Genomic DNA, 21,618 nt, shown 5'->3' with positions numbered 1-21,618 from the left:
CTTTTCCTTACCTTGCTAAAATCTAAAGACCAACCCATTAGCATCATAAGCCCAAATCCCTCATTTGACACCACAATGGCCAATAAGGCCCAACTATCCAAATTCGGCTCAACCCATCATGGACCTATCCAGAGAAGGGCCCAATATCCTAAAAGGCCCAAAATATCCAATGGTCAACCATGGACAAACTTCTTGTTGGATTAGTGTCTAAGTCCATAACTATTTTGGTATGTACTTGACCCGATGGTGCATGGTCCTTTTGGGTTGCCTTCACCAAAGCAACTTGATAGGATGAATTATGGAGAGAAAGGATTAAATATGATTTATTAATATATTATGAGAATAATATATTAAAGGAGAAATCATATTGTTTAATTAATATTAGTCAATAATTAATTGGTAATTAGTTTTGTGACTAAAAGAGATTAATTAAACTTAAGGGACTAGAATTGTAATTATAAGATAATTGCAATTTGGGCCATGGATTGCCTTGTATTAAGGAGTGGACGAATTCTATGGGGAAGCCCATAAGGAAATCGTCAAAGGCCTTAAGGAAAGGGCTCCAGGGGTTGCTTAGGGCTTAAGCATCCAAATTAGGGTTTCCTTGTTAGATAACCCTAATTGCCTCCTATATAAAGAGATCCCTTATGACCAAAAACGTGGCTAAGCTTTATTCTAGGGTTAGAACACGTTTTGGGCAACTCCATCCTCTCTCCTCTTCATCCTCTTGCTTATGGTGTTTGTGAACCATTAGAGGAGTGACACTTGTGACTCTAAGCCTTCCAAAGTCAATAACAAGAAGATTTGGGATTGTTATTGCTACATAACAATCAAGGTAACATCTTAAACCTATTCTCATGTTAATATGATTACTTGAATGTTAGAATTAGGGTTTATAGTCTTGGATAACTTGCATGTACAATAGAGAAACCTAGATCCAAGCGTTAGGGTTTGTATGAGCACATAGGATGTTCTTAGGACCAAAACCCATCACTTCTAGTCAATGGTTAAAGGTCAAAAAGTCAACATTTCAAGGAATCTCAAACAGGTCGAGTATGCCCCGTGTACTCAGCTAGTACGCCCAGCGTACACCCTTTGGGGCCAGTACGCGCAGCGTACCAGATGGGTATGCCCAACATACTCCCCCGAACCCCATCCTTCTCCATTAAGCACTTAACCACTTAAGTCCTTGCTCCAAACTCTCAAATCTGATTCCTATGGATTACTTATCACGTAAAGTTGGCAATTTTACTTGCATGCATGGCTTAATGGGGCTCTAAAGCTCAAAAAAGCTTAATAAAGGGTCTTAGCACATGCATGAGTCCAAACAAACCATAAAGTTTGCATTTTTATGCTTGAAGAACCCTTTAAATGTCTAGATCTACTAGATTGAGCCTTTGAAACGACCTTAACCTACAAGGACCAACCAAAAGGGACTAAAATGGCCATAAACAAACCCAAAAGAAGATCTATACAATTAGTAGACAGGATAGGGACTTTATACCTTAAAAGTCACGAAATCAAGATGCTAACACTGGATCTCTAAGCTCCCTTCCAAGGGATGAGTCTTCAACCTTCTTCTTCTTTTACACAAACCACCACAAACACTCTTCCAAGCTCCAAAACTCACTCAAGGCGCTCTAGGGTTTCAATAAAGGCTAAAGGGGATGGAGGCTGACCTAAAATGTCCATAGGAAGGATATAATGTTGCTTATATAGGGGTAATACCCCAAAATTAGGGTTTGGTGCTGAAGGGAGTACGTCCGGCATACTCCTTAGTACGTCCAGCATACTCAAGGAGAACCCACGATCAACTTAACCATTACGCCCCGTGTACACGACGAGTACGCCCCCGTGTACTTGTTGAACCTCCAAAACATTTAAACTTCGTTTTGTCATAACTCCCTTGTCTTAAGTCCGTTTCCAACGAACTTTATATCCACAAAAAGGTGACGAGGATCCCTACACTTCTATCAACTCACCCTCGCCTAAGAACTTCCCGAACCAAACCCACAATTCATAAAGTACCGAGTTATCAAATTACGATTATACCCTTGGGCTCCGAAACACAAACAAACACTCGGATTACTTATTCTATAACACCCACATCTAAAAAGGGCCAATTCCCTTCTTCCCTAAGGCCTTAAGCCTTATGATAACCAATAATCGGGCCACGGCCCCAAATAATGAAACGATTCGAAATCGAGTGTAACAGAAACGGTGGTGCGTGGATGGTTCTCGGCGAACGTAGGTATTTGTGGCTGATGTTCTTGGTGGTTAGTGGCAGAGATAGCATGTACGCAGAGAAAGTAATTTCTTTTCTTCTTCCTTTTTTTTTCTATTTTTTGATTTATGTTTGGTTTGTTTAAGGTGGAATAAGGGTGATGGATTGAAATATTTAGGAGATGTTGGTGCATGGTTGGTTCTCCGCAAAGGCAGCGACTCTATTGAAGGTGTTCTTGGTGGTTAGTGGTGGAGATGGAAGGTTACATAAGGCTGGTCCGAGGTGGCGATATGTTTAGCTAGACATGAAGCAGATTCATGAAGATCTAGGAATTGTTTTCAAGAAGCGAAAGATGGAAAAGAGTGTAAAAAACAATGGTAACATGGAATGTGTGGTGTTCTTCGTGGATGTAATGGTGGTTTCTGGCTAAGGTAAGATAGATGGCCATGGTGTCAGCTAGTGGTGGTTTATTATCGGTTATGATGGTGGTTGATGTAGAGATGCTCGACGGTGGTTAATGGCGGAAAAAGTGGTGCTGCTTGGTTATTGAATTCTCGGCAACAAACAGACGGCATAGATGACGGTGGTTTATGGGTGGTTTTCAGTGGGATAGGTTTTTTTTGGTGTTGTTTACTTATTTGAAGCGGTTTTCATCATTTTATGGTGCGGTTTCTATTGTTATCAACGAAGTTCTTTAAATTGGTTCGATCATATATATATATATATATATATATATATATATATATATATATATATATAGGTTCGTAAGTGGATGAACAATTATTGTGTGAATGTAGGGATTAATGTGGACCCATCATTTTAAAATATTAATTTTGGTAAATAAATAATTAAATCCTTAATCCCTTTTACTTAGGTAATTAGTTTAATGATTTAAAAGTACCATCATCAAGAAGACATCGAGCGTTTTTAAATTCTCCATCGCAGCCACCACCAAACTTCATCAGATTGAAAGCCCTTCCCCACAACCCTACCATCGCACCACCAGTTCTCACCATCATCGGTTCATTAAAGGTCTCACCGGTAAGATCAGCACAACCGCTACCATCTTCCGTCACTGTTTTTTCAAGGATTCGTCACCAAACCCTTGATGGGGGTATTTTGTTCTGGAGAAAATATGAAGGTATTTTGTTGCTATTAGATTCTATTGTTGTTACGTCTTCCTTCCCTGTCGCCTGCTCTGAATAGAACTCAATAGTATTTTTTTCTGTACTGCAAGTGTTTCTTTTCTCTCTTTTTTCCTTCTTAAATTGGTAATTTTGTTCATCTCTTTACTAAAATGTTCTGATAGTGTTCATTTATTCTTTTGAAATATTTTTTTTTATCTCATTTTCCTGTTGAAATTGGAGATTTTGTTCGTCGTTTATTATTGAAATTGTTCTTATTGTCTTCATTTTTTTTGAATCTATTAAATGGCAGATCATAAGTTAAATTGGTGGTTTTCTTGTATTGGAGCTATAATTCCACATACATTTATGTAGTTTTTGTGGTGTTTTTCATCATGTTTCTACTCTTCATAGAGACATTCTGCTTGGACTGATCAAATTGACGATCTGATTTAAAGGCAACAATTGTGTAGCAGGTGTAATGAAAAGTATAATTTCCTGATGTTGCCAATAGTAAATTACAGTTCCCTGATGTTACCAACAGTAAAATACATCTAATCCAACAAGAGTACGTATGGTTGACATGTTGAGCTTGTAAACTTAAACTCGTATGTGTTATTGTTGCTAGATATGGCAGTTCTTGGAAAATAAAATCTTTAAAGATGATTTGATAATATTCCTTCACAATCTGTCACCAGAAAATATGTAAATTTGAAAGATGGACATACACATGGAGAATCAATGCAAAAACTTCCTAATATAGTTTGTCTTTTCATTTTGCAGGAATTCTTATAACAACTATTCTTTTATTTCAAACAGAAGTAGATAAACTCAATTCTATAGCCTAGTAAAGAAGATCAAGTTTATTCTGCTACACATTTTACATTTTCCAGAGTCATACGTCAAGAATATGTTATACATTCTTTCAGAATACCTTACATTCTTTTAAAAAAAAATACATCACATTCTGTAAGAATATTGCGTATTCTTTAAGAATTCTAATTCTTTTGATATAATTTTCTAATAAGAATGATTTTGATTCTTCATTCTTTATTTTGATGTTGCTATAATTATTCATTATTCTATTGTCCTCGCATCAAATGAAGAGTTTTCTTATAAGAATTGTTTCAAATTTAGAAAAAATTTACTTGGTTGTTTTTGTAATTCATTTAGAATTGTGTTTTGTTTGAAATAATATTTATAAATATTCTTTAAGAATGCTCTTCAATTTGAACTTATGTTCTTGGAGGGGACCAGAAAATATACAAGTATTCTTTAAGTATTATACATAATAATTAATATAATTAATTTGATTTGGATAAGTTTCCTGAATTTATGGATTTGACTAATTAATTGCCTAAAATAATGATATAAAAAAGTGTATATTACTCCAAAATGATTGGTTCAAAATTGTTCTTACATCTACACAATAAATGTCATCCACATTATAACTTAGCCCTATTTTATATATATATATATATATATATATATATATATATATATATATATATATATATAATAAGGTTCAATAAAGAACCATAATTAACAAATAACCAAAGAACCAATCGTGAACATCGGAAATCATAATGATCAACGGCCAAGGAAATAGATGTACATTTGTACATTGAACATACACACCAGATTATACCAAAAAATCCACCTCCTTACCAAAAAAACTCACATTTTTTTTTCGTTTAAATTTTCTTAGGCCACATTTTTTTATCGAAAAAAAAACCCCGAATATACCGTTGTTCATGATTTTCCGTCCTCTTTCCATAGAGATCCATGTTGAGATATAAAAAACAAAATTTTTTTTTCAAAAAAAAAACTCACTTCATTTTGTTATTTTTTTCAATATTTAAGTTTATTTTTATCCAAAAAAAAACTAATTATATACCGAAAATAATATTTTTTTTGTACTCTATTAATAAACATCAACACCGATTAAAAAAAAACTCGATCAGTTCAAATTCACACCATGAATCTAAACTGTAGTTATTTTAATTTGTAACATTCACAATGTATTGATTTACTATTTCAACTCTTTGATCATTCGCAAATTAACTTAGTGAAATTTACATATGAATCGAAATATATTTCATGTAGTTTTATAATATTTTAACGTTTTCATTACTCATAAATTAGTTTTGTAAAATCAACAAACGGATTTATTCACATTGTGAATCTGACTTACTATTATTCACACTATGAATCTGAGCGGGTTTAAAACGTGAATTCGAACATGTTGACAATGTGAATATGAACAGGTTCACAATGTGAATTTGAACAGAAATTTTGATTTTTTTAAAACATCAATATGAATCTATGTTTAAAGAGTACCAAAAACAAGAATTTTGATATATTTGTTCATTTTTTTCTAAAATGTAACGCTTGATCCAGGTATTATTTATTTCTCAACATTTTAAGGTTTGGATAGGAACTCGACGAGTTGGGGAGCTCTAACTCGTCATGTATGGATCTATATGGACGCAAGATTAAGGGTCTACTCGACGAGTTGGGGAGCCCCAAATTGAAGAGTAGACGTTGGAAAGGAAAAACCCTAATTTTCAAGTTTTGCACCGTATTTAAAGGCCTTAAGCCTCATTGATAGCCTCCTCTATCGCCTTTTTGTCTAGAGAAACCCTGAATCGTGTCTCATCTCCCATATTTGAGTGTGTGTGAGAGTGAGTTAAAAGAGTGTGTTCCTTGGTGTTTCTTGAAGGAGTTGAAGTTGGTGGTGCAGAGTTGGAGGGAGAAGCTTTGGATCCTAGGATTTCTCTGTTGTGGCAGCCATATTAAAGTATAAAGTCAATACCTTGACTATTCTCTTGCTAGATCTCGTCCCTTGAAAGTTTATGGCCCTTATTAGCCTATTTTTGAGACCATTCTTGGATTTGAGCAGGTTAGGAAGATATGGCTTCAGATCTAGACATCTCATGACCCTTGTGGACTTAAAGTTGCCAACTTTATCAAGTCTTGGCCCTCCTTCATGCTCTAAGCCCCTTGATAAGCTTTGTATTAGTGTTTTAGCCCTTTGATGCCTTGCATGGATGTAAAGTTAAATCTTAACCCTAGGGGACCAGATCTGTAGTTTGGGGCTTTAGTTTTGACTAAAAGGGGTTGCATATGTTAAGACTGGGAAAACTCGATGAGTTGCCCTAACAACTCGACGAGTTGGATCGGGTTTTCTCGCTTTCTAGATACTGAGCAAACTCGGTAAGTTGGCTAGGGTTTTTCCCGGATCTCTGAACACTGCAGGAACTCGACAAGTTCCTAGATCCACTTGACGAGTTGGGTCAACATGGACTGTTGACCTTGACTGTTGACTTTGACTTAGACCAGGGTTGATCAAGTTTGGCTTTAAGGGTATCATTGTTAATTCAGGGTTTTGTTGAAGTTAGTTACAAGGTGGTTGTAGGCGGTTAAGTTCGGAGTTGTGAGTTGGGATTTGATTTTAACGGTTCAACATTTCTTGAGAGGTGAGTCTCCTCACCATACCAATGGGTCGAAGGCACCAAGACCGGACCCCATTATGTGATATATGGATTAATGTTAGTTGGTTATGTGTTATGTTGGTATGACATTTGCATGGAAGACCCCGAGGGCTTCCTGTGGTAGTAGATTGAGACTATGTGGGGGTTCCCATGGCATTTGGTGTAAGACCTTGGAGGGTTTCCATGGTATCCTAGTATGTTTGTATATTTAGCTCGCATGAGATTTCCTTGGTTAGCTAAAACCTTGTGGGGTTTCCCATGGCAGTTAGTGAAGACCATGTGGGGGTTCCCATGGCAGGTAGTTATGACCCTGTGGGGGTTCCCATGGCAGTGGGTTAAGATCACATGGGGGTTCCAGTGGCACCCGATGTAAGACCTTGGAGGGTTTCCATGGCATCCTTATATGTTTGTATACATGGCATATGTGGTATATGTAGCTGATATAACTAATATGGTTTATGTGATTATGTGGAATGCGTAGGGTATGCTCTGGGGAACTCACTAAGCATTAGCTTATAGTTTGTTGGTTGTTTCAGGTACTTCCGGATCTAAGGACAAAAGCCCGTCATGATGGCATGGCATGCACTCTCCGACATTTCCTTTGGGGGCACTCGGATATGATGAATAAAATGTTTGATATTATGAATTTTGAAAACAATGTGATTGTGTAACGCCCGTAGATCCGGGCTAGTCAATTTAGAGGTAATAAGGGTCGAAAACGACTTTTCGACAAAAGATTATTTAGAATAAATAAACTTAACCAAGTTGTAGAATATGTCTCAAGATTTCCATACATATAAATAATGCCGAAATCCGAGTTATAACGAAGAAGTTATGGCCCGTCGAAGTTTTACGGCAAAACCGGCACGACACCGGGATACGTAAATAATGAATTTACGATGGAGGACTTTTTAGCCTTAGTAATATAAACAAAAGTCATATAATATGTTAAGCTGAGAGCGCTCATAAAAAGAACGCCCAAATCTGACTTCGTATGAGGAAGTTATGATTTTTCTAAGATTTAGAATAACAGTGCACAACCCGGAATTCGAATTTTAGATCGAGCGGTTTTTGGCCAACACGACCTAAATGAGAATTGAAGATCTCGTTAATTGGAACTAAAAGACAAAAAGATAGACGAAAATGGATTCCGTATGTAAAAAGTTATGAATTTTTAAGGGACTAATCATGTCCCGGCCTGTTAAAAATATAACTTTAAAAATAAAGTCAAAATTAGCCGACGGAGTCTAAACGAAAGTTGTAGGGTACGGTCCTGCCTACGCGTGGATATAAATAACGTCAAAAACGGAGTCCGTATAAACGAGTTATAAAATATAATAGCATATTTACGTATTAAAATAAAGTATAAATCATATATACGTATACATATATATACAAATTTATATATCATTAGAAAGGTATCGACGATGCGGTCATTATAAGACTATGGTTGAGTATTTTCGGCATTAGTTTAGTACAAAAATCGTTAAATCTATTTAAAATAGTACTATGAAGGGGTGTTTAGTCGTTTATATAACTATAAGGTCATTAAGTAATTATGGAGGGTAGTTTTCGTAAATTCAATTACTATAAATAAGAGGCTTGGGCTCTCATATTTCTTGCACCATTCTCTTGATTCAAGAGTCTTTCTCTTCTTATCCCCCGAGCATTTCGATCCCTCATGATTCGACTTCTCTTTCTGTAGTTTTAGTATAGTAAGGTGAGCGCTGAAGCGCTGCACGAATCTTTCTTAGAAAGATCCAGCGAGGAAGTTCTGCCCTGCAGAGCTCGGCTCCTAGCTAAAACGCTATTGTAAGTAAGTTATGATTACCCTATTTTAAATATAGTTTATATTTAAAATTAGTATTGTTATTATGAACTTATAATAAATATTTTGGCTATTATTATGACTTATATAAGTGTCGTTATAATATATTTTTAACTACTCGCGGTACGGGGACTCTGGTTTAAAGGGCCGCATAGGGTTGTTGGATTTCAGAAGTGCTATATGCCAAAATGGTCATGCCCTCCGGTGTTTTATGTCTGTCCCCTGTCTGTACATAGTGGTTGGAAAGTATTGTTTAAACGCTTATATAATAATAATAATAATAATAATAATAATAATAATAATAATTAGTCACGGTAAATATTAGACTAAAATCTAGTGGTAATAATACTAGGTTTCGTCGAAGGAAATTATTTTAAAGTAAACGAAGCGTTGTCCAAGTACCGAGTCACCACTTTATCAAGTAAGTGCATGGTCCCCTTCATCTTACACATAGATATGAAGTATTTAATATATATTACGTGTTGTGAGTGCATAGTTACTTTCCTTTTACACATAGATATGAAGTATTTTATATAAATTATGTGCTATGTGTGCATATTGTCTGAATACTTGATGTCTATGTTGGATGAACGATTTTATACATGTTTTAAATGATTTAAACTGTATATATATGTATTTTATATCTACATAATATATTGGGTAAAACATGGGTAGATGAATGATGAGGGCTGAAGGCTGAAATGGAGGAACATTAGTAGTATGGACCTAGTGCCCTATAGGTGAACATTGGCAGCAATGGGCCTAGTAACCTATAGATGAGCACTGGCATCTGTGCTAAAATCTGTAGATGTTTTAGATCTACGATAAACATCCTAGCAGTTGTGCTCTAAGGATGGTATCGGCAGCTGTGCCTAGTAGAGAACATTATAACCATGACAGTAGTGTCTAAAGGACAATACCGACAAAAGAGCCTCACATAGATTGTCACAATTCTGGCAGCTGCGCCTAAGTAATAGAACTAGCAGCTGTGTTTGACATCTGTGTCATTGACAACGATGGACTTCGTACCTATTCCTTAGGATAATCCTTAGGAATGAATGAATGAGAAATAGTTGATTCTTAGGGTAGACCCTTAAGAGTAAAGAAGATAATGAGGATGGGTAATTGGGTTAACTATTTGATGATTAAACATAATAATTATATTATTTTGGGTTGAAAACCCTATGTACTCACCAGGTTTCCCAACCTGACCCACTCAGTTTATTTATATCACAGGTGTTGATATGAAGTTACATTACATTGAGAGACTAAGGAGATATAAATCACTAGTGATAATGAATATAAGTTATGTTTATGTTTATGTTTCTGTATTGACGATGACATCCCAAATGTTTTAAAATGAATACAAATACGTTTCTTCGAAAATGCCTTGATAACGTATTTATCATGTTTTACTAGGAACAAATTCCGCAACATTTTTATTAAAAGAGGTACTCTGATTTTCATAAAGCATAAAAAAAATCGGTCTTTTCTAGCCGTGAAAATGGGGATGTCACAGTTGGTATCAGAGCATTAGTTTAAGCGAACTAGGAATTTGTAGGAAAATTATGGACTTAAACTTAGAATGCTAAGCGATGATTGTGAGATGAGTGTCAGCTATATTTTAGACACGGGTACTAGTTTATTTTAGGAAAGATGCCTAAAATGTTTTATGTGCTAAATGTTTTATGTTATAGCTATAAAGATACCTTATATGCTATTATTTGTTTGGATCTATGGTCTGTTATCGACTGGATCTGGAAATTTTATGTGTTCAGATTTCTAAATGTTTGATTACGGTATTAGAACTGGCATATAACTTTTCGGTGTGACAAGGAGATCTATATGTATATTGTAAATAAAATCTTTCCTATCTTAAAATTCTCGCCTTGGTACACCAAACGTCTTCTTGGGTGTACAAAACGTCATGGTGAAGATAGACTAGGAAATATCCGAGGAAGATGACAACCTGAGCCTAAGAATGTGATGGGTCATGCATCGTTCGTTGCGCCTGCACCCAAACCTATCACAATGGCAGAAGTTCAGGAAGTGATGCGAACCATGATAGACTTAGAAAATAGAGGAAATGAGATGACTTACGATAGTGAATGATACCTATAGGAAGATATCATAAGAGAGGTATCTTGCCTTTAGAATACTTTTGATAAAATAGTAGTATGTTTAGAGAAGTACGATACATTTGAATGTACATATTTGATTGGCGGGATGATAGAACGATTGGTATAATTCCTAAAGTTTTCCTATCATCTGGAATTTCCATCACCAACCGAGTTGAAGCAGAATTGATGATTGAAGATACGCATGGAAGAAGTCCTAGTAGAGTCTAGGGAACATTTTATGATTATTTGGACACACTTATATGTGTTAAATTGTTTTGTGATTTTAGGACTTGGGGGACTACGAGACAATACTTGGGACGAGTATGAGTAGGTGTGAAAGGTAGTAGATGCATATACTACTGGAAGCACATGACTCACGCTTGGATCAGGAAAAGTCACAAGATTACCAAGAAGCCAATAATTGATTCTGTTTTATTGAAGCATGTCGTTACCATCGTTTCGGTAATGACTAAGAAGATTGTTGTTATCCTGACCCTAGTGGTCATATCAAATTAAGTCCGACTAAGATGAGTATGATACGTGGTTCAGAGAACCAATTTCGATGTAGCATCTGACTTAAACTAGAAGATTGAAATGAAAGCTAACCAAGGAGATCATTAGAAGTATCGCGATGATTGTTAAAGAAGTTGGTAGCTAGAAATGCTACATGTTGAAATATGATTGTATCACATTAGAGCATGAAGGAAGGTATAGTTCTGGAATTTGACTCTAAGAGACCTAAGTCTGAGCGTTGCAACATATGATGAGAGGTCATTAGAACGTGACACATCAGCCTATTGTAGTAATCAAATATACTTATCTTAAGTTTGTTAAGAAGAAGAAGGAGTCTCCATTAAGGATCGAGATCGTGACTTGAAGGTCATAATTTGGAGTCTAACTGGAGATAGGGAGCAAGTGCAAGATCAAGCACCGCCTACAGTCAAGGAGTCCAAGAGTTAGAAACTTGTTCAAAGCAACATAAAAGTTACGATTATTACCTAGGATGAAAAGATAACGTGTGGAGTCATCATGTCAGCCCTGTTTCGTTGATGATTTCGGGACGCAATCATCCTAAGGGGGAGATAATTGTAACGCCCTTAGATCCGGGCTAGTCAATTTAAAGGTAATAAGGGTTGAAAACGACTTTTCGACAAAAGATTATTTAGAATAAATAATCTTAACCAAGTTGTAAAATATGTCTCAAGAGTTTCGTACATATAAATAACGCCGAAATCCGAGTTATAACGAAGAAGTTATGGCACGTCGAAGTTTTACGGCAAAACCGGCACGACACCGGGATACGTAAATAGTGAATTTACGATAGAGGACTTTTTAGACTTAGTAATCTAAACAAAAGTCATGTAATATGTTAAGTTGAGAGCGTCCATAAAAAGAACGCCCAAATCTGACTTCGTATGAGGAAGTTATGATTTTTCTAAGATTTAGCATAATAGTGCACAACCCGGAATCCGAATTTTATATCGAGCGGTTTTTGGCCAACGCGACCTAAATGAGAATTGAAGATCTCGTTAATAGGAACTAAACGACAAAAAGATAGACGAAAATGGATTCCGCATGTAAAAGTTATGAATTTTTAAGGGACCAATCATGTCCCAGCCTGTTAAAAATATAACTTTAAAAATAAAGTCAAAATTAGCCGACGGAGTCTAAACGAAAGTTGTAGGGTATGGTCATGCCTACGCGTGGATATAAATAACGTCAAAAACGGAGTCCGTATAAACGAGTTATAAAATATAATAGAATATTTACGTATTAAAATAAAGTATAAATCATATATACGTATGCATATATATATATATATATATATATATATATATATATATATATATATATATATATATATATATATATACAAATTTATATATCATTAGAAAGGTATCGACGATGCGGTCATTATAAGACTATGGTTGAGTATTTTCGACATTAGTTTACTACAAAAATCGTTAAATCTATTTAAAATAGTACTATGAAGGGGTGTTTAGTCGTTTATATAACTATAAGGTCATCAATTAATTATGGAGGGTAGTTTTCGTAAATTCAATTACTATAAATAAGAGGCTTGGACTCTCATATTTGTTGCACCATTCTCTTGATTCAAGAGTCTTTCTCTTCTTATCCCCCGAGCATTTCGATCCCTCGTGATTCGACTTCTCTTTCTGTAGTTTTATTATAGTAAGGTGAGCACTGAAGCACTGCACGAATCTTTCTTAGAAAGATCCAGCGACGAAGTTCTACCCTGCAGAGCTTGGCTCTTAGCTAAAATGCCATTGTAAGTTAGTTATGATTATCCTATTTTAAATATAGTTTATATTTAAAATTAGTATTTTTATTATGAACTTATAATAAATATTTGGGCTATTATTATGACTTATATAAGTGTCGTTATAATATATTTTCAACTACTCGTGGTACGGGGAATCCGGTTTAAAGGGCCGCATAGGGTTGTTGGATTTCAGAAGTGCTATATGCCAAAATGGTCATGCCCTCCGGTGTTTTATGTCTGTCCCCTGTCTGTACATAGTGGTTGGAAAGTATTGTTTAAACGCTTATATAATAATAATAATAATAATAATAATAATAATAATAATAATAATAATAATAATAATAATAATAATAATAATCATAATAATAATAATAATAATAATAAGACTAATAATTAGTCACGGTAAATATTAGACTAAAATCTAGTGGTAATAATACTAGGTTTCGTCGAAGGAAATTATTTTAAAGTAAACGAAGCGTTGTCCGAGTACCGAGTCACCACTTTATCAAGTGAGTGAATGGTCCCCTTCATCTTACACATAGATATGAAGTATTTAATATATATTACGTGTTGTGAGTGCATAGTTACTTTCCTCTTACACATAGATATGAAGTATTTTATATAAATTACATGCTATGTGTGCATATTGTCTGAATACTTGATGTCTATGCTGGATGAACGATTTTATACATGTTTTAAATGATTTAAACTGTATATATGTATTTATATCTACATAATATGTTGGGTAAAACATGGGTAGATGAATGATGAGGGCTGAAGGCTGAAATAGAGGAACACTAGTAGTATGGACCTAGTGCCCTATAGGTGAACATTGGCAGCAATGGGCCTAATAACCTATAGATGAGCACTGGCAGCTGCGCCAAAATCTGTAGATGTTTTAGATCTACGATAAACATCCTAGCAGTTGTGCTCTAAGGATGGTATCGGCAGCTGTGCCTAGTAGATAACATTATAACCATGACAGTAGCGTCTAAAGGACAATACCGGCAGAAGAGCCTCACATAGATTGTCACAACTCTGGCAGTTGCGCCTAAGTAATAGAACTAGCAGCTGTGTTTGACATCTGTGTCATTGACAACGATGGACTTCGTACCTATTCCTTAGGATAATCCTGAGGAATGAATGAATGAGAAATAGTTGATTCTTAGGGTAGACCCTTAAGAGTAAAGAAGATAATGTGGATGAGTAATTGGGTTAACTATTTGATGATTAAACATAATAATTACATTATTTTGGGTTGAAAATCCTATGTACTCACCAGGTTTCCCAACCCGACCCACTCAGTTTATTTATATCACAGGTGTTGATATGAAGTTACATTACATTGAGAGATTAAGGAGATATAAATCACTAGTGATAATGAATGTAAGTTCTGTTTATGCTTATGTTTATGTATTGACGATGACATCCCAAATGTTTTAAAATCAATAAAAATACGTTTCTTCGGAAATGCCTTGATAACGTATTTATCATGTTTTCTGCGAACAAATTCCGCAACATTTTTATTAAAAGAGGTACTCTGATTTTCAAAAAGCATAAAAAAAATCGGTCTTTTCTGGCCGTGAAAATGGGGATGTCACATATTGGAATTTTATATTTTATGGAAATGATTTTTTTACTTAAAAATGAAAAAATTTATTGCAAATTTTACATAAAAAATAGATCTTAACTTTTCAACAAACATATAAAATGAAGTGGGTTTTTTGAAAAAAAAATCATTGTTTATATATAAATATAGATTTCTATGGAAAGATGACGAAAAATCACGAACAATAGTATATTCGGTGTTTTTTCAGTAAAAAACATGACTTAAAAAAAATTAAACTAAAAAGAAATGGGTTTTGTTCTAATGTGGTGCATGTGCGTCCATTGTAAAAGTCTACAACCTTTCCTATTGTCGTTGATCGATTTAAATTTCGATTCTTTGGATTGGTTCCTTAGTTCCTTGATTAATAATGGTTCTTTGTTGAACTTTTTCATATATATATATATATATATATATATATATATATATATATATATATATATATATATATATATATATACACATTGTGAAAATACGAAAAAAAATTTAATTTTATAAAAATCAAACATATGTACTTTAGAAATTAAATTTATTAGCAAGATAATATGTTAAATGATAGGTGTTATGATAATGGGAAAACTGTAATAAAGTCACTAAATATTGGCATCATAAGCGATTTAGTCTTAATATATTTTCTTATTTAATTAATTCCTAAATACCGGTAATCGTATTCAATATAACCTTTTGGCTCAGTCAACAGGTCATCCAACTTTCATAAATTACATTTTTGGCCCAAATATTAAAATTTATTACAAAGTTGTTCCAAATTTACACTTTTGGCCCATATTTTTAATTTTTTTATAAATTTGGTCCAAACTTTACCTTTTTGCCAAAATTTTAGAATTTTATTATGAATTCATCCTAACTTTAGTTTTTTTACAACTTTTTTTCTCAAAGAAAATTTTCAAATATATTTTTTCTTTATAAAGTCATATTTATACAAAAAAAAAACGTATTTTCACATAAAAATCTTATATTTTCTATATAAAAACTTTTTTTATATATGGAATATCTAGTTATAATAATATGTATTTATTAAGTATATAAATATATACAAATCCGTTTTTATAAAAAATATATACAAACACCTATCACACACACACATACACACACACACACACACACACACACACACACATATATATATATATATATATATATATATATATATATATGCACACAAATAGGTGTGTATCTATCTTTTTATATAAAATCGTGTTTGTTTATTTTTTTTTATAAAAACGTGTTTGAATAAGTTTTTTATATAATACGTGTTCATATACATTTTATAAAATTGTGTTTGTATACATTTTATAAAAACGTGTTTGAATCATTTTTTTATATAATATGTGGTTACATATTTTATAAAATCGTGTTTGTACACATTTTATAAAATGTATACAAACACGTATTATATAAAAAAAATTATTCAAACACGTTTTTATATAAAAAAAATATATACAATCACGATTTTATAAAAAAAATATAGTTAAAATAGGTGTTTGTATACATTTTTTTGTAAAATACGTGTTTGTATACATTTTTTTTATAAAAACGGATTTCTTTATATTTATATACTTAATAAATATAAAAACTTTCTTTAAAAAGTTTTTTGTATATGAAATATCTAGTTATAAAAATAGGTATTTATTAAGTATATAAATATAAAGAAATCCGTTTTTATAAAAAAAATGTATACAAACACCTATTATATATATATATATATATATATATATATATATATATATATATATATATATTTATAAAATCGTGTTTGTTTATATTTTTTTTTTATAAAAACGCGTTTTAATAATTTTTTATATAATACGTGTTTGTATACATTTTATAAAATGTATACAAACACGATTTTATATAAAAATATAGATACACACCTATTTGTGTGCATATATATATATATATATATATATATATATATATATATATATATATATATATATATATATATATATATATATATATATATATATATATAAGGTGATAGGTGTTTGTATACATTTTTTTTATAAAAACGGATTTGTATATATTTATATACTTAATAAATACATATTATTATAACTAGATATTTAATATATAAAAAAGTTTTTGAAAAAAGTTTTTATATAGAAAATATAAGATTTTTATGTGAAAATACGTGTTTTTTTGTATAAATATGATTTTATAAAGAAAGAACATATTAGAAACAATTTTTTGAGAAAAAAATTGTAAAAAACTAAAGTTAGGATTAATTCATAATAAAAATCTAAAATTTGGGCAAAAAAGGTAAAGTTTGGACTAAATTTGTATCAAAATTTAAAATCTGGGCCAAAAGTGTAAATTTTGGACTAAAATTGTAATAAATTTTGTAATATTGGCCAAAAATGTAATTTTTGAAAGTTGGATGACCTGTTGACCGGGTCAAAGGGTTAAATTGAATACGATTACCTGTATTTGGGGCTTAATTGAATAAAAGAATATATATAGGGACTAAATCGATTATGAAGCTAATATGTAGGAACTTTATTGTAGTTTTCCCTATGATAATATAGATTTAAAGACGGTTTTAACAACCGTTTCTCCTTTTTTTCACATCCTTAGCCACTTTTAAATTCAACATTTCATAGAAAAAAAGTCAAAAAAAACATGTTTTGTTGATATGAAACAATTTATCATGTATCATCAGTTGTTATCATGTAGTTTAAAATTTAGACGAATTATTGTCCAAAATATAAGGTTGAAGTGACACAATCTCATAGGTTTTCATTGTTTTTGAGTTTTTGCAAAATATTTGCATTTTCTCATATATATATATATATAGACACACACACACACACACTAGTGATTTACCCGCAAAAAGCGGCGGCGGCGAATAGTTTTTTTCGGTGATATTTTTTTTATAAAAATGTTATGTTCTAAAAGAAAGTACAATATGTCCAAGACAATATAATCCAAATTTGGCGTTATTTTTAACATAATACATTAAATAACTGATAAAAATAAATGGTTTTAAGGAGCACAAAATATAAATTGTGTAAGTCGTTCAAACAAAATAATAGAAGAATACACCAAATATTGAAATGTAAAAACACATAATTGCTAATGCATTATTAATCACGCATCACTTCTTTATATACCATATTTGTTTTATAGATTTCATTACACTTGAAATTTTCGTTAGGCTTCATAAAAACTTTTGTATTGTCACGTGAGACCCCTCTGGACAATGCAACATAAAGTTGGCCAGACGAAAATATTGGGTCAGGAAGATAAATACCTACATTTAGAATTGTTTGTCCCTAAGCTTTATTAATTGTCATCGCAAAGCATAATCGAATATGAAATTGTTTCCTTTTCAACTTGAATGAGAACATGTCATCTTTAGACGAAGATAGAGGAATATTTGGCAATAATATCCTCTTTCATATAGGAATGTTGACCAACAACTATTTCTGCATCAATGACATTCTGCTGAAAGCTTTAAAACCTAATCAATTATCATGGTCTTGTTTGTTTTAACTGATTATCCAAAAGCTCAATATTTTTCAATTGTTGTAGCATCCACACTCAATCATTCATATTCTTTCATTATCACTTTTTCTTTGTCAATATTTTAAAATGTTGTAATGGTAAATGGTAGGAGCTTTTGTAGTTTTCCCCAATGGAACCACTTAATTAAACACTTTAAGTGTCTCATAGGCATAAGAACAAATAGTTGGGGTGCAATATTTTTCGGATTTGAAGAAACAAAAAGATGAGTTTGATTCTCAAGATTGAACCTTTTCTTAAGCATGTAGCCCAAATCTCATGAAGGATACTCTGCGTAAAGTAAAAAACAAACCCAAAAACTAAGATTTCAAATAGGAAAAGAACCAATAATTGCAAATAATGCTTAAAATGTTAATTGACATGAGACTTCAAACATAAACATTGCAAAAAATTACATTAAGTATTAACGCACATAAACTTGACACTGATAAAAACTTAAAGCTTGAATAAAGGAAGAAGGATTCTAACATTTATCTTGGTCAACAACTTAAAAAGCTTTTGTATGAAATACTTCCTAAGCCCTATCTTTCTAAAATCTGCATACTTCAACCTTAAATCACTTCCGTTTTCACTGAAATAAAAACACAGAGAAATCAAGATGGACATTTCCAAGAGAAATATGAACATATTATATTTTTTATCCCACTATCTGCAAAAACATACCTATATATAAACTCAAGCTTAAGATTTACTTTTGGCAAATACTATTCGTTTACAAAAGAAAAAAGAAAAAAGAAAGATGATCGAACCTTGAAGGGTAGATCCTAGAGTATGTTGTACATAAAGATCACAAACCTTATTGGACACTTACTACTTGTTCCCCTAAATGTACAACTTATTGTCTTAGATTTTTCTTTGGTTTATCCACCTGGTATAAATTCATCTAAAAAAGGATTGAAACTAATAAGTATTCAATCAAGGATGCATGTTTGTGTGTGTAAAGGGGAAGAAAGAGAAAGATATGAATGACGTACATCTTCAACCAGAGCAAGTTTTCTTTCTCTTATTGTTAGGTGTTGATTGAGAATGGGTTTTCCTGAAAGTGTTGATTTGTGTGCTAGGATTTAGATCTTGTTCGAATATTTAAATCTTTTAGGTGGTCAAGAAGGGCATCATAGTGATAGCTTGTAGCAATAAACAAAAACACCTGCACTACTGACAAAATTTGTTCCTCGGTAATACTGTAAAAAAAACAAAAGAGAAAAGGTGTTTTGTGATATTACCAATTAATGGAGAATTAATGAAATAAATTACAACAAAACTTGTAACTTTTCCTATTGTAATTGACAAAAGGTCTATCACTTTGAATAAATTTAGCAACACCAAAATCTTTAGACGTTCTAGAAGGAACCATGCCTTCAAACTTACCGAACTTACATTTTCTTTAAAATAAATCAACCAACAAAATAATAAAGAAGAACAAACAAATATCCTTTGGACGATAAAACTATTTCTTATAACTAAAATCGGTACATGGAGGTGGATGTGGGGAGATACCACATATAGTAAGGTGGATACAACCATCATCACCTTCATTATCATCTTCCCTTTTTGCTATGTCTCCCTAATCGATTTCTTCAATGTGTGATTTGGATCTTGACTGAAATTCCAATTAAAAGATATTTCCAAAAAAAACATATATTAGAAAATTGAAAATGAATGTTATAACACAAAATACACACTAAAATAAATTGTAAACTCGGACTGATTATTCTTCTTCACTTGATGTTTCCTATTTGATGGTCATAAATCTAGATTGAAGCATTAGAAACAGTTGTTAGTAACAACCGTTGTGGGTGGTTGAAGGCAAAAAGAGGCGGACGGATTACGGTTTCGGAGAAGGGTGACCATGGATGGCGGAGAAGACAGAGCATTTGTGGGTGCAACCTTAAACAAAAGGGAATTTTTTAATATATGTTATGGGATCCCTTATGTGAGCCCTTATGGGAGCAAGTTAATATATGATAAGTGTCAATATTTGTTGGTATGATAGGAGATGCCATTTAAAGTATTTAGGGTTTTCTTCAAGTATTTTATGATGGTACTTGATGCTATCGTAGTTGTACCTCTTAAAAATTTCAAGAAATATCCAATATGCTTTATATATATATATATATATATATATATATATATATATATATATATATATATATATAGTTAGATTTATGTGAGACGACCTAATTTTGTGAGACCGTGAAACGCAATTCTAGCCAATCATTTTGTAGATAAAAAATAACATTTTTAAAATGCAAAATAATTAAAAATTTTCAATTTTTTTTCTTCAAATATTATTATCGTAATTTATATTTTCCAATAAATAAATAAATAAATACCAAAAAATAAAATAAAAATAAAATAAAATATTGTTTTTTACATATATTCTAGTTGAATATTAGAATATTCTAGTAGAATATTAGAATATTTTACATATCTGACAAATCTAGTATAATATTCTAACATTGTAAAAATCACATTACAATATTTACATGTAATATTCTGTTAGAATATTTCACGTATTTAAAAAAACGGTAATTTTTTTAGGTAAAAAAAGTGACGAAAATAATAATTAAAAAAAGAATTTCGGATTTTTCCTTTTATTTTGCAATTTAAAATTATTTTTAGATTGTGTCTCACGGTCTCACAAAATTTGTATGGTTTCAAATGAACCTGAACATATATATATATATATATATATATATATATATATATATATATATATATATATATATATTAATATATATATATATATATATATATATATATATATATATATATATATATATCCGTATTCTATTAAATAAATAGGTTTATTCTCCTATTGACAAGTGTCTTACTAATAGAACTCTTCATCATTTCTAATAAATGAAGGTTTTTTTTGTCACCTTTCACACTCTCATTCAATTTGCCAAATGTCATTTTGTGGTTATTTTGAATTAATTTTTTTTCACATGTCATTTTATGAGTTTTTCTATTTTATTAAATTTCACATAATATTTTAATATAATAATTGCACTAAATGTAGTAATAACTGAATAACTATTTCATTAATAAACATATCTTTTAATTTCAAAATTCTCAAAATTAAAGCTCATTAGTTTCTTTGATTTATTTAAATTATTTGTTTAAACTTAAAACGTAAAAAACATTTCTATTATTATTTTTCTTAATTTCTTATAACTTCAAATTTCTCAAATATTTTGATATTTATATTTAATTTTTTTTAAGTTAACCCATGTAATACATGAGTCTCACAACTAATTAATAATATATGTTAACTATTATGTCATTTTTCAACCTATTAATTATCAATTTTAAATTTTAAATTTTAACTTACTCTAATTACATTAAATTAATAATTGATTCTCCATTTTCAATTTTTTTCATTCTAATTATAT

This window comes from Lactuca serriola, chromosome 4, assembly GCF_051521515.1.
Source record: "Lactuca serriola cultivar US96UC23 chromosome 4, Lser_US96UC23_V15, whole genome shotgun sequence".
NCBI lineage: Eukaryota > Viridiplantae > Streptophyta > Magnoliopsida > Asterales > Asteraceae > Lactuca > Lactuca serriola.
The sequence above is the reverse complement of the archived record's forward strand: the minus strand, read 5'-3'. Positions refer to the sequence as shown.